Here is a 13,961-nt window from a genome sequence, read left to right on the forward strand (position 1 = left end):
GACAGCTCGTAGCTGGCGGTGGCGGTGACCGCTTCGCTTTACCTTTGCTTCTGCGGCGTCTTCAAAGTGGCGTTGGTTTTAACCAGCAACAGGTTGCCCACTTCTTTTTTGTGGAGTGCACGTTTGTCAAATAGTTTCGTAATGTTGTTCCCCGTTAGCCGAATAAGACCGGAATAAGTCCGCGCGAGTTATAAACTTATTAATAACCACCGGAAATTGTTCCGTCAAATAATACCCGCAGAAAAAAGTTTCAAAGAAAGCTCACCTCGTAACGTTGCACATTTAAACGCGCCGTTAAAGCTGATAACTAACGTTAACGTTACTTCCGCCCGGTTTAACGGGCACCGTCGTCGCCGTCCGTGAAGCCGATAAAAAAAAAAACTCCCGCACACCGGCTCACCGCGTCCACCTCGCGCGGCTCCGCGTTCAACCCGAGGCCGAGTCACGTCGACTCCTTCCCGGCTTAGAGGAGTTCGTGTCCCGCCTGTAAACTCCGTGAGAGAAACTCCCCGAGCCGGCGGACCGGTGAACTCTTGCACTGTAAGCGCCCGCAGACGCCGACACTGTGATTTGTGATAAAGCACTCACTCAGTCGCAGGAACTCTCACACACACACACACACACACACACACACACACACGCACACACGCACACACACACGCACACACACACACACCCTCCGCGCACACACGTACACACCTAAAATCCACACGACTGCACGCTGACAAACACATGGAAATTATGATAGCGAGTTTAGAGCCAATTAGTTGTTTGGTACGTCAGTCATGTATCTTTACAGTACAATATATTAGGATTTGTACTGTGCTTTAATCCTTGAGTTCTATCCTGAACTATTCTCCCAAACCTTCACAGCGTAGGTGTATATTTATGTTTAAGAGATGCTTTTTTTAATCGACAGATCATTTTGATCTGGCCGTCAGTGAAAACAAGTGATTGACTGAACTCTGGACCAGCTGATCCTCCTTTGGGATTTGGGTTGAATGTGAAAACCCTTCTATTGAAAAAGGCACAATGGCGAAAGGGAGCTCAGGGGGGGGGGGCTGAAGGAATTTGCAAAAAACTAAACAGCTCCAGAGCTCCATAACCGTGAAAGAGGAGATGGTGGAAGACGGGGCCTAAATTTAAACATTTCCTCTTTGTCCTGCTTTGGGCCCATTGTCATCGCGTTCTCCCTTCTGCACAGGAAGGAGTGGATCTGACATCAACGCTCTCAGGCTGACAATGCCAGGAAGTCTGTCTGACTGTATGTAAATATCTCTGTGTGTCCGTGCTTCCCTTGCTTGCCCATAGAGACGCTTTCCCCTCCCTGGAGCGCACTTTGCGTACTTGAGCTTGTAGTAGTAGTAGTAGTAGTAGTAGTAGCAAGATGTTGGTTTACATGCTACACTTCCCCAGTAACTCATCCACAGCTGTGAATCACAGAAACATCCTCTCCAGATGACCTCTCCACTGTAGCTTCCTACAAGGTTCCATATGTAGACATAATAAGCTCACTTCATTGTTTCTATGGTATTAGTCTATTTCGGCTTTTTCATGTGTTATATGTGTCATTTTCCCTCAGAGGTTTGTGTCACCGCGGCGTTTGTTGCTCTCCTTCACATCATTTCCCTCCCTCCCCCTTATTCACTCACTTCCTCAGAACCCCAAGCCGTCTTCCTGTTGTCCCTTAACCCGTCACAAAAGACATCCTGGCTCAAACGGGCCAAGCGCTTCAGCTCAAATCTGGCTTATGTCGACATAAAACCGACTAACTCCTCATCTTCGGAGGATAAATCCACCCAAATGCCGTTATGTTTGAGTGACGAAAAGCATGAGAGCGGAAAGAAAAAGAGAGTGATGAATGGAGGGAGACAGATCGGAGATTTATAGACTCCCCACCAGATGGGCCCTTTTCTGAAATGATAACTTTTGTTGACGTTTGGCGAGCCGTTCGCATGCAGCGAGTTTACTTTGACGCCTATTTACCGCGAGTGTTGAACGCTACCAGCAGATCTCTTTGAAATGATGTCATTGGCCTCTCATTTTCAGAACAATCGGCCCCTTCCTCCTCTTCCTACGACACGGAACCCGAACTGGCGGCTTTCGGCTGGAGATTAGTGCAGACAAACACTCGCTGAGTTTAGGCCCAGATGTAATTATTTCACCAGTCTTTGTCAAAGCAGTTGAGTGAAAACAGGCTGGCGTGGAAAAGCCGGGCCAGACAGGGGCGGGTGTCAGAGGTGTTGTGATATCAAATGAAAGGCTTACTAAAAGCCTGGGAACTGGATTCAGGAGGTGTAACTCTTCAGAGAACAGTTATGGGTTTGGTCACGTTTTGTTTCCAGGTGCAGGTGTTTTGGGGACAGTCGGGCTGAAACGCTGCGTAGCTGCAATGTCACGGCAAATTCTTAAATGGAGAGATGCCCATGACGCTGCGTGTACACAGTATGACAACTCATGCTTTGGCGCGACACACACCATTTCTTCCCACCTCTGGAATGATTGTGCCCAGGTATAGAAGCCTCCAGTGGAAGAAGAGAGTTAGAATTACACTGACATTCCTCACATTCCCTTTGCTCTGACCTGCATACTTCGCTGGCCTAGCTGCACATGGCACTATCCCCAAAACACACACACACACACACACACACACACACACACACACAGTTGAACCCCCTCCTTAACAGACACTTTGATCTTGTCTGTTGTGGATAATCAATCAGTTTGGGCGCTCGCAGACATGTAACATCTCACAGGGCACACACATGGCCAGCGGGGAATGTTAACGCGTGTGAAGGGACAACGGGTTGTCGGGATGAAGCGACTCGTATCTAAAGCAGCCGTCGGCGGGGCCAGATTAACACTTCGCTGTACCCTGGGCAAAAATATTCAAGGGCCCCATGATCACGACCCCAGGATGCAAAATACAGAATAATTTACAGGAATATGAAGTTAATATACTCAATAATTCAAAAACTGTCATCAAGTGCATTTTATGTACAGATGTGCAAATGCTCATAGAACAACAAATGCACCTCAATGCCACTCACTCACATATGATTTTATGAAAACAAAACTCAGTATAATCTGGCAAAATTGACCCACTACATAGAGAGGGAAGGAAGGTTAATCCATTTTGAACAAAAAAGAAATAAGCAACCACTTTCAAAGCATCCATATTTATTTAACACCACCTATTCCCAACACAAATGTATTGAACTGATGGATCCATCACAGAGGAAGTCCACGGACAAGGACAATCAAGTTATAGTGCAATATAAACATTTTGAAATCTGCCTGTTTTTTCTCAACAATAAACAATTTACAGAAATGCGACATAATATGTCAACATACACAATTTTAATCCTAAATAATGGGAAAGTGCATGTTTAAATTTGAAATGCTTGGTTTCATTTGGCAAACACATCTTACAGTGGCATTTTCTGGACTTTTCTGCAAACTGGTGTACAATATCAAGGGCACTAACAAGTTCATGTTCGACGTGCAGAGAGCCGTGTCTGTGACATTGTGGTCCTCAGCTCATTTTTAACTCGTTTCAAAACAGAAAACGACCTCTCACAGTTAGACAAAGGCAAGGTTAAAAACATGCTTATTGCAACATAAACATTTGGAAATGTTGTCTTAAGTCCATGTCTCTCAAGAGCTTGCAGAAGATGTACAGGTGAAGTCAAGTGCTTGAACTGAATAAGTTTGTCTGAGAAGGAACTATCCAGATCTGTCGGATAAGTGGAGCACAGCTTAGCAGCGCTTTCACGCACATCACAATCATTGCAGTCCCCCTCAAATCAAACTCCAAAGAAGTCACACGCATGTGTGTAGGCTTCGATGGGCACAAACAAAGTCTGTCAATGATGACATAATATGTTTCAACCTTAAATCTCTGACTATCAGTAAGAGCTACTTCACTGTCAAAACACTCAACCCACAAACAAGCTTTTCACTGAACATGCTTTACCATTTGTGAATTTCACACAATCTAATCTGCAGTCAGTTTTAAAGCATTAAGTGATAAATCATGGGACTATGGCCAGAAAGTTTAACAAGACTAAAGGGGTCGTGTCCAGCCTTAACCCTTATTTTAAAGTGCTTAAATTTGGCAGAAAGTGTGACTTAATGTACAACAAAAATAATACTTTCATCAAAATATATGGACAAAAAAAAAGAAATTCCATGAAAAACAGACACCTGTAGAGTTGTACACCAGGTAACGGCTTGCTGGAGGTCCGTCAAAGATCAGATCATTCATCAGAAGCGTGAGGAATTCCCGCCTCGGCCCGCCGGTATCTAGGCCTTCTTCATCGGTAAACTTCACAAACATGTCATTCTCCTCAGAGTACGTGCAACGCTGAAAACCTCTGACAGCACCATCCCATACATTAGATCTGGACACGTGGAATCTGTTGACTTTGCTGTGGTCAATGGAAAGCGCCAAATTTGCAATTATTTCAGGTGCACTTGTGTGCCTAGAACAAAAAGTAGAAAAGTTACATTGTGTGTAAAAAAAGATCCTCCAAGCAGAATTGTATAGCTTATTAGATGAACACAAATGGGATTAAGCCTTCCTTTCATTCAATATTCATAAATTGTACTCATAACACTTCCTGACTCCTCAGGACAGGAGGCAGTTAATAAAATAGGCTACATTTAATACATTCAGTTCCTTACAACAAGACATCTCTTTGGATCTCTAGTTTTTCAACAACAGTTTTTCTCGGTACAGTAACTGGAATTGTCGTTTCACCCTTCTTAATACAGTGATGTTTATTTGTTTAATGACTACTCGTACAATGGATGGATAATAATATAATATAGCACTCATGACTCACATTGGTTCTAGGAGATGCCTCATTATTTTCTTTGACAGTTAGAACTTCATCTTCATCGTCGTCGTCATCACTGACGATAGGCGCATACAGGTCTGTGTAGTTGCTACAAAAAGAAAATATGTACACAAAATACAATGTAAAGAAAGGGGTCATTGATTGCAAAACCGATTTGACCATGTAATGGTTGAATAACGACAGCTCGGTGGGTAAAATGGACATACAGTGAACCTCATTGATACATTGTCATCGATCCACCCATTGATACCTCTTTCCTATCTAAATCTCACAACTTGAAACTGCAGCTGTAAAACGATCGGTTTCGAAAAGGCTGAATTTGTGACGTCACAAATGTAGCGTCGCCTTTGTCACCCCCCTACCTGAAGTTACGTACAGACCAGCCCTCCGGTGTTCTGGCGCAGGATCTCAGACACTACTTTAGCTGTGCCGCTTTGTGTACTTCCACGGGAATTACAAAGGAGCTAGTTTGGAAGTTTTAAAAAAGGATATTCAAAATGGACCTGGTCCATTTTCAGCGCAACCAATGTTACTGAACATACCGTATGTTCTGCACTACAAGGCGCACCTTCAATGAATGACCTATTTTAGAACATTTTTCATATATAGGGCGCACCGGATTATCAGGCGCATCAGATACTGCAGTCAAGCATTTGACGTCGAGGCGGGTGGATGTGGGGAGGTGGAGACGGTGATTTCAGGGTCCGATCGATGCTGCGAGGTGCGTCCGCTCTCGTGCCCCCCATCCACGCCTTAAATCTTCGGCTGCTCTCCAGCCACGCCGCCTGCCAAGGGCTCCTTTTACAATAACTTATTTCCCCGTTAAGATGGTTCAGCTACTGTAGAGAAAAGGGCGCCGTCTCTCGCTCTTTAATCTCATGAAGTGCTCGGCAAGAACGACAGCTTTGTTTCTCCAACGCGCCCTGAAACAAGCTCCATATCTCACGCGCTTCAGCGCCCGCTCAGCATCTCGCCGCCGTAGACCGAGCTTTGGCATGTTTGGCAGAGCGCCTTGAGCGCCGTGTACAACCAGTATGGATCAACCGATTAACCAACTGATCCATATATAAGGCGCTCCGGATTATAAGGCACACTGTTGTTTTTTGAGAAAATTAAAGGCTTTTAAATGCGCCTTAGAGTGCGGAAAATCCGGTACCCTTTTCAGAGACCTTAAAGAACAGTGTGAAATACCCTTAAAACCCAGTCAATGACCCCTTTAATATTCTAGAATATTTAAAACAAAAGCCCCAAAACCAAACCTGTAATATGTTCTCGCCATTCCAGGACATCCGGAGGTACTTGGACGGATATCCTCTGTATTCGTCTGTATTGCACTGCTTTCATGCACAGGTTCACATGGCTGTAGTAAAGCATTACAAAGACAGTGGGGTTGATCAGAACTTAACACAGCAAACAAAAGACGTTTTCATTAAAAAAAAAAGCATACGATAGAAAACAAAACAACATGCTTTACATAGCACTCACCAACGTGTCAGCTAGCTCAAATGTTGTGAGGGCTCTTTTTATCACAATCTCTGTGTCAGAGTCAGAAATGTCAGACACTTTTCCAACTGGAACAATTAAAGTTAGCTTGATTGGTGTCAGTCAAAGACAAACATTTAAAAAGAAGTCAACTCCAGAAGAAAGTGATGAATGGAAAACTGGTTTGAGGCACTGCACCAGAAACACTTGGTTTTTTTATGCATCTACAACTCCAACTTCTCTTCTCAACTCCTTGCAGTAATTTGAACATGAATACAGACAACACCATGGGGAACTATTTTTAAACCTATTTACGTATGTATCAGAGGTGAAACATCAAGCCACAGAAATAAATGGATACCTTCTTCAAAGTCCGTCTTTGGGCAGATAAAAATTGTGATCCTTGAATATGGTTTGCCTAATTCTGCTTTATATTTTTCTAGAATAAAAGGTCTTTGTGTCCCAGGGGTATTGATGACTTCAGATGCATCTGGATACAGAAGGATGAAGGCTCCTTCACCCAGGTCTTGGTTAAAGTCCCTCATTTTCTTCACACTGTGATGAAGAAGACTTTGAGCGGTGATGTCTGAGACGGTTGATAAGGGAATGGTTTTCCCACGTGAGGGCTTTAAAACACCCTTCTGAGCAGTCATCAAGCCAAGATTAATCTGCAAGAGAAAAAACACTAACTGGTAAGGAGGGTCTTCATCTGGGTTAAAGAACAGTGATTAAAAAAGTGGTTGTTTCTCTGTTGGCAAATGTTACACATAGAGTCCAAATGGATCTTTCTTTCACAGTGTGACTCAAAGGAGAGCAACCTTAATCCTGCCTTCAATTCCTAGTGAACAGCAGTTTTGGAAGGCCCTTTTGTAATCAAAGCTCGATCTTGGTCAACTAACAGGTATTAATCTTTTTTTATTCATTTCCACAGAACACATCAATTCATATTCATGATCAGGAATCAGTTAAAAAAAGTCAAATATTTCCAACAGATAAACTCAGGGAATTCTATGTGGTTTGAGTGAATTGACTACAATACAGAAACCTATTTTTAACATTTACATATTTAATCTTCCAACATGACTTGAAGCAAAACTATATTATTTGCCATTAAATTGACCCTACCGGGGGGTTTAGGTATAGGGTTCAAATGATGATGGGATGTCGACAGCAAGTCAACACTGAAATAATTATTTGCTGTCTCTCTGAGCGATATCAAATCACATTTGCACGGTTTACTTGACAGATATCTGATCATATCTCATTATCACCTTGATCATAAATAATTGACTAAAATATCTGAATGGCAAAGGGGGAGAGGGGCAGTTACTTCAGTTTTAGGCAGGGATGTTGTGGTGCCAACGCGATAGTCTGCCAAGGATCATAATACGCAAATATACATAATTAACGTGATATGTCCGTGGTAACAGCAAAGAAATTTATTTTTTAAACCAATGTTTCTTGTTACCTAACGTTAATTCAATCGAATTTGGAGTGTATAGCTAGCGTGGTCAGGCATGCCATTTACGACAGGCAGGGGAAACCCACCATTACCTTCAAATAAGGTTACGTTAACTTATCCCAGTGAGCATTTTTTGGTTGAAAAGACGTTTAAAAGACGTCTATGCCCGACGTTGCAAAATGGTTTAAAAGTGAAAGTTGTTTCAACGTCTATTCGTAGACGTTGAAAAGACGTCTATGTTTAGACCACATTTCAACGTGATTTTTTAATACGGTAATATTTCGTCCTCTCTTGTGTGCTATATCATTATTTTAGAGGTTTAAAAGGAAACTACGTCCACATTTGTAAGTTTACCACCGATATTATAAATCACGTTGATAACGGGTCTATACGTGAACGTCTTTTCAACGTCTACGAATAGACGTTGAAACAACTTTCACTTTTAAACCATTTTGCAACGTCTTTTCAACGTCGGGCCATAGACGTCTTTTAAACGTTGTTTGAACGGATAAATTGCTCGCTGGAAACTTACAAGTTACATACTTAGTCACAGTTGTCATGTTAACAGCCCTTAACAAGGACAAACACATTATTTTGTTCATTTGCATTTATTATAAATATAACACTATACATATAACACTTTTCCTAATTAAAAACAATACAAAAATAAAATATATATTTCAGGGAAATGAACTATGGATTTAAAAGTGCAGAAACAACATTTCTGTGTTCAACAACAACAATTGTGTTTGTAGACCATTGTTCTGAATCATTTGAACTTCATTTTTAGATTCTGTAACAAGATGTGGATCTGAGTCACTTGAGTTGGGATAGTATACCCGAAATCAGCTGCATCTCCCTCATCCTCACTTGAGGATTCTTTGTGTAAAGGGAGTCAGAGTGCACGGAGCAGATTCCTCTGGTCAACGTGTTTATTCAATTCAAATAATTTTATTTTGTTGAGCTTTGCACTCTGTAAACATGCAACATCCTGTCCCAAAACCCCCAAAATGTAAAAAACCTTCAACCGGGAGAAACCTGAGGGGAAAACAGCAAGGCAGTAGGTGTGTAGAGTATGAACAATTTAAAGATGTACAGTACATCCAATTCCTACGACAGAAATGATTCTAATATTGTGGATTACTAAGCCAGGGGTAAGGCAGGACCAGTGCAGGGACAACCATCATCAGACGTAACCTCCATCAGATGCAACCACCACCCGGAGAAACCTGTGAGGTGGGAAAGCACAAAGGCAAAGTTGGTCATTTGGCTTTATGACAGTAATAAACTAATAATAACAACAGCAGCTGGTGTGTTAGAACCCTCATTTATAGATGGTTTACTTATTACATTATCAACAAGATAACAATTCATCTGCAACTTATGGTATTTCTGGAGTAACATTTCCAGGTATATTACACAGTATCATGCTTTAAGCAGCAGTAACTTACAATGTGTTGGCCCTCTTGTTTACAGAGCTACTTGTTGAATTCAGCCCTTCACCCTTGCAATCTGTATTTAGCCCCATTGCTTTAAAAACGTATTTTCAATGTGAATGCAATAACATTTATGGGTACAGCAACAACCTAACGCATTAGCAACACCAAACACACGGAAAATATTCTGGGATGTTTACTTTTGGTCCAGGTCATCATGGTGCACGCTAGCATGCTAACTAGCAAACTACCTGCGCTAACGCTAACTAGCTTAACAAAAAGGACCATCTTTCCTGTATCGGGTGGGCAGCAGAAGTAAAACACCCGGTTATAGTTCCAGGTGTGCTTCATCCAAACACTCCCGTACTTACAGAGTAGTGGAGCCGGTAGTCGTGGTTCTATCAGCCCGTTCATGTCGCTCTGCTGCCGTAACTTCGCCTCGTGTCGCGTCCGCTCGGAGCTCTGCAGGCGTCTAAGAACTCGCGCATGCGCGTTACAGATGTCAGCGGAGTTACGTGTTTACAAGTAATGTTTGAACCTGACCGCATTATTATGTCTTAAACGCATCTTATTAACAGCACGCAGTCCGTAGTTTCATATTTATGACGTTTTAAGTGAAATATTAAATACGTTGAAATTACGTCTTCGGGTAGACCAAATTTCGCCGACCAGTTCATTAATTATTATGAAAATCTTAACGTTAATATCGTCTATCTTTCAACCTTACGTTACATCATGACACATTTGTCAACAAATTGACGTTTTCTGGCACGTTGATGTTTTATCCCATTTTTAGCCGGTTGAAAAGACGTTGAAATGAGGTCTTAGACGTTCAGAACGTTTCAACCCGATTTCAACCATATTTCAACGTTGAAATTACGTCTTGTGCTCACTGAAGTTGGTCCATCGGTGGGTTGAGCCAAAGACTCCAGACTTTTTCCAAGTATCTGTCCACAACCACTGCAAAAAATCGGTTGGTTCGCCAACAACTTTTGACGACAAACATTCTTTTTTTCGCCGTATTTTCGCGCGGAATGAAGGTCTAGCAAGCGAGCGAGTCGTCATTTCCTGTTGACAGACAGTCCGCCTGTCCAATCAGAAGGGTCCGTCCTCTGCTTATAGGGTCCTACCCTTTCCGTAAGAGGTTCATTTCGTTGTGTTTTCCTATTTGCTGTTGTGTTTCGCACGTCAGTTGCCATGGCAACTGACGTGCCATGGCAACTGACGTGCCACAGCCATTAACGTCATGAAATCCTTTGATGTTGGAATCTACATATACAACTCATAACTTCTCTGGACTTCTTGAGAGCTGCACGCTTTCTGCTCAGTCCTGCATGAGTTGATAACCTTTGACCGCTGACAATACAACGCTCTTTTCAAGTGAAGAAATGGCGGAAATGGCGGAAACGAATCTGACTGTTTCCAACCAGGAGCCAGCAGGGTCATCTGAACAGTTCAACGCAGAACATATGAGCCTGAGTGAAATCTGCAAAGTTCTTAAGTCTATGCGCATGAAAATTCACTCGAGCAGAATACACGTTGAAGGATGGGGATCTTTGAAAGTTAAAGATGATAAATATGAGAATCACAGGCAGGAGGAAGCCATTGCTAGGAGAAAATGTGAAACCCTTCAAAAAGAGGCAAAGAGTCTCCTTGATCAGGTCAAAAATCATGAATATTTTGAATCAATCTACAGCGCCCAAAAAGAACTAAACGAACATATGTCTTCTAGACATCAAAGGCTGGAAGTAGAGGTGGAATTGCAGCGGAAAATGTTGGAGCACTTAAAACGTGTGGAGTCAAAGGCTGCATCCATAACAAAGGAGAATGAGGAGTATGACCAAAAAATTCACCTCCTGGAGACCACACTGCAAAAGGTAACCAATGAATGTAACCTTTTATCTGAGGCCAATAAACGAGATGCCCATCAGCTTGTTATGAAGAAGACTTTGGTAAAGAACTTAACCTCTAAAACAGCTTCGACTCACTTGGATTACAAACGTCTGCAATATAAGAATAAGAAACTGATTGCAGAGACACAGGAGTTAGAAATACAGGTCTCGGCTCTGCAAGATGAGAAAAGCGAAATAAACCTGAAACTTGTCAACCAACGCCGTCAAAATGAGGACGCAATGCACCGTAGGGACGCTTTGGAGAGAACAACCAATAATTTAAAACAGCAAATCCAGGGCTTCAATGAAGAACTCACGTCCAGAGAATCTTTGGCACCGCAACTGAAATGCCAGGTGACTGTTCTGGAGGAGCAGCGGCGACAGTTGATTAAGGTCAGCACGGAGGCCACCAACAAGCTACTCCGTGAAAAAGACTGGAAGGCTGGCTATGACTCACTGAGGAAATACAAAAACGCCCTGGAGCTGAGGAACAATGAATGGAAAGAGAATATCCTCAGTCTAATGAACAGTCTCAAAGATCTTGACGCATGTAAGGCAAACTACGAATCATTGAAGACAGATATAAAAGTTGCAACCAGACTGAATAAAACTCTCAAAAATCAACACAAGACCCTGGAAAACAAGATCTCAAAAGAGCGGAAGTATGTGGAAAAAAACAACGCAACAAAGTCAGAAAGCGAAAGCCTGATGGGTGAAAACTGCACTCTTCAGTGTCAGATTGAGGAACTGCAGAGCACCCTTCAGAAAACGCAAGCTTTGACTCGAGAGGCCGCTAGAGAAGCACCTCTGAAGGAGTGCAACGAGGCAATGAGGGCAGAAAACCAGATCGATTACAGACAATTGGACTTTCTCCCGGGGCAAGTACCCTCCACGTCGCATGTAGAAAGGGTGAACCAGAAAAAGTGTTGGTTTGAACCCTCGCCGGTCCCGAACCAGACACCCTTACCACCCTTAGGGCTGGCGCATGCTTCTGCGTCTGAGTCTGCGTGGTCGCGTCGACACGCTTGTTTCAAATCATGGTTCTAAAAGGCTTGCGTGTGTTGCAGAGCAATTCACCGCCAGAACAACAGATGGAGTAACGTGTTTCTGTTGAAGACAACCTTTTCATAGCGGTATTGTGCTATGAAAACGGAAATGTGAGACTCTGTAAAGGATGTAGTTAGCAGACCAATCGCCGCCTTGTGCGCAGCGGGAGACTTGCGTTTTTGATATGTCATTTTTTTTTTAGAAGATATGGACCAGCTAGAAAAACTCAGTTTTCTAGTGAGCCATGTTTACTGGCTATGTTAGCCTTTGCACAGCCCCAAACTTGGCTGTGTTGGCCCTTTGCACAACCTCCCAACTACTAGCTATGTTGGCCAACACCCCCCCCCAACTACTAGCTATGTTGGCCAACACCCCCCCCCCCCAACTACTAGCTATGTTGTACAATAACACAACCCACCAACCAAAGGTACCTCACTAGAAAAACTCAGTTTTCTAGTGAGCCATGTTTACTGGCTATGTTAGCCTTTGCACAGCCCCAAACTTGGCTATGTTGGCCCTTTGCACAACCTCCCAACTACTAGCTATGTTGGCCAACACCCCCCCCCCCCCCCCAAACTACTGACTATGTTGGCCAACACCCCCCCCAACTACTAGCTATGTTGTACAATAACACAACCCACCAACCAAAGGTACCTCACTAGAAAAACTCAGTTTTCTAGTGAGCCATGTTTACTGGCTATGTTAGCCTTTGCACAGCCCCAAACTTGGCTATGTTGGCCCTTTGCAAAACCTCCCAACTACAAGCTATGTTGGCCAACACCCCCCCCCCCCCAACTACTGACTATGTTGGCCAACACCCCCCCCAACTACTGGCTATGTTGGCCAACACCCCCCCCCCCCCCCCCCCCAACTACTGGCTATGTTGGCCAACCCCCCCCCCCAACTACTGGCTATGTTGGCCAACACCCCCCCCCCCCAACTACTAGCTATGTCGGCCCTTTGCACAACCCCCCTCCCCCGACTACTGGCTACTACTGGCTATGTTGGCCAACCCCCCCCCCCCCCAACTACTGGCTATGTCGGCCCTTTGCACAACCCCCTCCCCCGACTACTGGCTATGTTGGCCAACACCCCCCCAAACTACTGGCCATGTTGGCCAACACCCCCCCCCCCCCCCAACTACTAGCTATGTTGGCCAACACCCCCCCCCCAACTACTAGCTATGTTGGCCAACACCCCCCCCCCCAACTACTAGCTATGTTGGCCAACACCCCCCCCCAACTACTAGCTATGTTGTACAATAACACAACTCACCAACCAAAGGTACCTCACTAGAAACTCAGTTTTCTAGTGAGCCATGTTTACTGGCTATGTTAGCCTTTGCACAGCCCCAAACTTGGCTATGTTGGCCCTTTGCACAACCTCCCAACTACAAGCTATGTTGGCCAACACCCCCCCCCAACTACTGACTATGTTGGCCAACACCCCCACCCAACTACTGGCTATGTCGGCCCTTTGCACAACCCCCTCCCCCGACTACTGGCTACTACTGGCTATGTTGTCCACCCCCCCCACACTACTGGCTTGGAATTGGATTGAATTGGAATGAAAATAAATACCAAGCACACGTTTCGTTAACTAGGGATGATACTATCGTCATTTAGCTTTTATACTAGAACATGGGATATAAATTAGCTAGCCGGACAAGGCCAATAGCGGCGCACGGATAATTTAATTTCACCCGGGGAAATATTCTGGAACATACAAGGCCAGGTAGTTTACTCGTTTTGAGGGAGGAGACGCAGTTCACAGTTTTAGA

General features: G+C 43.8%; 1 protein-coding gene and 1 long non-coding RNA gene across 13 annotated transcripts in view; both read right to left on the bottom strand.

Moving 5' to 3' along the window:
• Positions 1 to 584, bottom strand: part of LOC120818463 (rho guanine nucleotide exchange factor 9) — a 41,856-nt gene extending 41,272 nt beyond the window's left edge. For 5 of the 10 annotated variants that reach the window (XM_040175560.2, XM_078102069.1, XM_078102071.1 and 2 more), the window contains exon 1: positions 266 to 584. The gene's annotated coding sequence lies outside the window, so the exon portion shown is untranslated. The remainder of the gene's footprint in view (positions 1 to 265) is intronic. The other 5 variants (XM_040175563.2, XM_078102073.1, XM_078102072.1 and 2 more) reach the window with 3 other exon arrangements.
• A 2,579-nt stretch (positions 585 to 3,163) lies between these two features.
• LOC120818491 (uncharacterized) lies at positions 3,164 to 10,427 on the bottom strand. Of its 3 annotated transcripts, none has more exons than XR_013467544.1 (5): positions 10,136 to 10,427; positions 6,706 to 7,012; positions 6,122 to 6,222; positions 4,848 to 4,950; positions 3,164 to 4,484 (listed from the first exon to the last, which is right to left on the bottom strand). It is a non-coding gene; the product is annotated as an uncharacterized LOC120818491 (long non-coding RNA). The 3 variants fall into 3 exon arrangements; XR_013467546.1 differs by having other exon boundaries at positions 3,164 to 4,430; positions 6,348 to 7,012; positions 10,136 to 10,400; XR_013467545.1 differs by lacking the exons at positions 6,706 to 7,012; positions 10,136 to 10,427 and adding an exon at positions 6,348 to 6,488.
• Between the last annotated feature and the right edge of the window lie 3,534 nt (positions 10,428 to 13,961).

The sequence above is a fragment of the Gasterosteus aculeatus genome, chromosome 4 (genome assembly GCF_964276395.1).
Source record: "Gasterosteus aculeatus chromosome 4, fGasAcu3.hap1.1, whole genome shotgun sequence".
NCBI lineage: Eukaryota > Metazoa > Chordata > Actinopteri > Perciformes > Gasterosteidae > Gasterosteus > Gasterosteus aculeatus.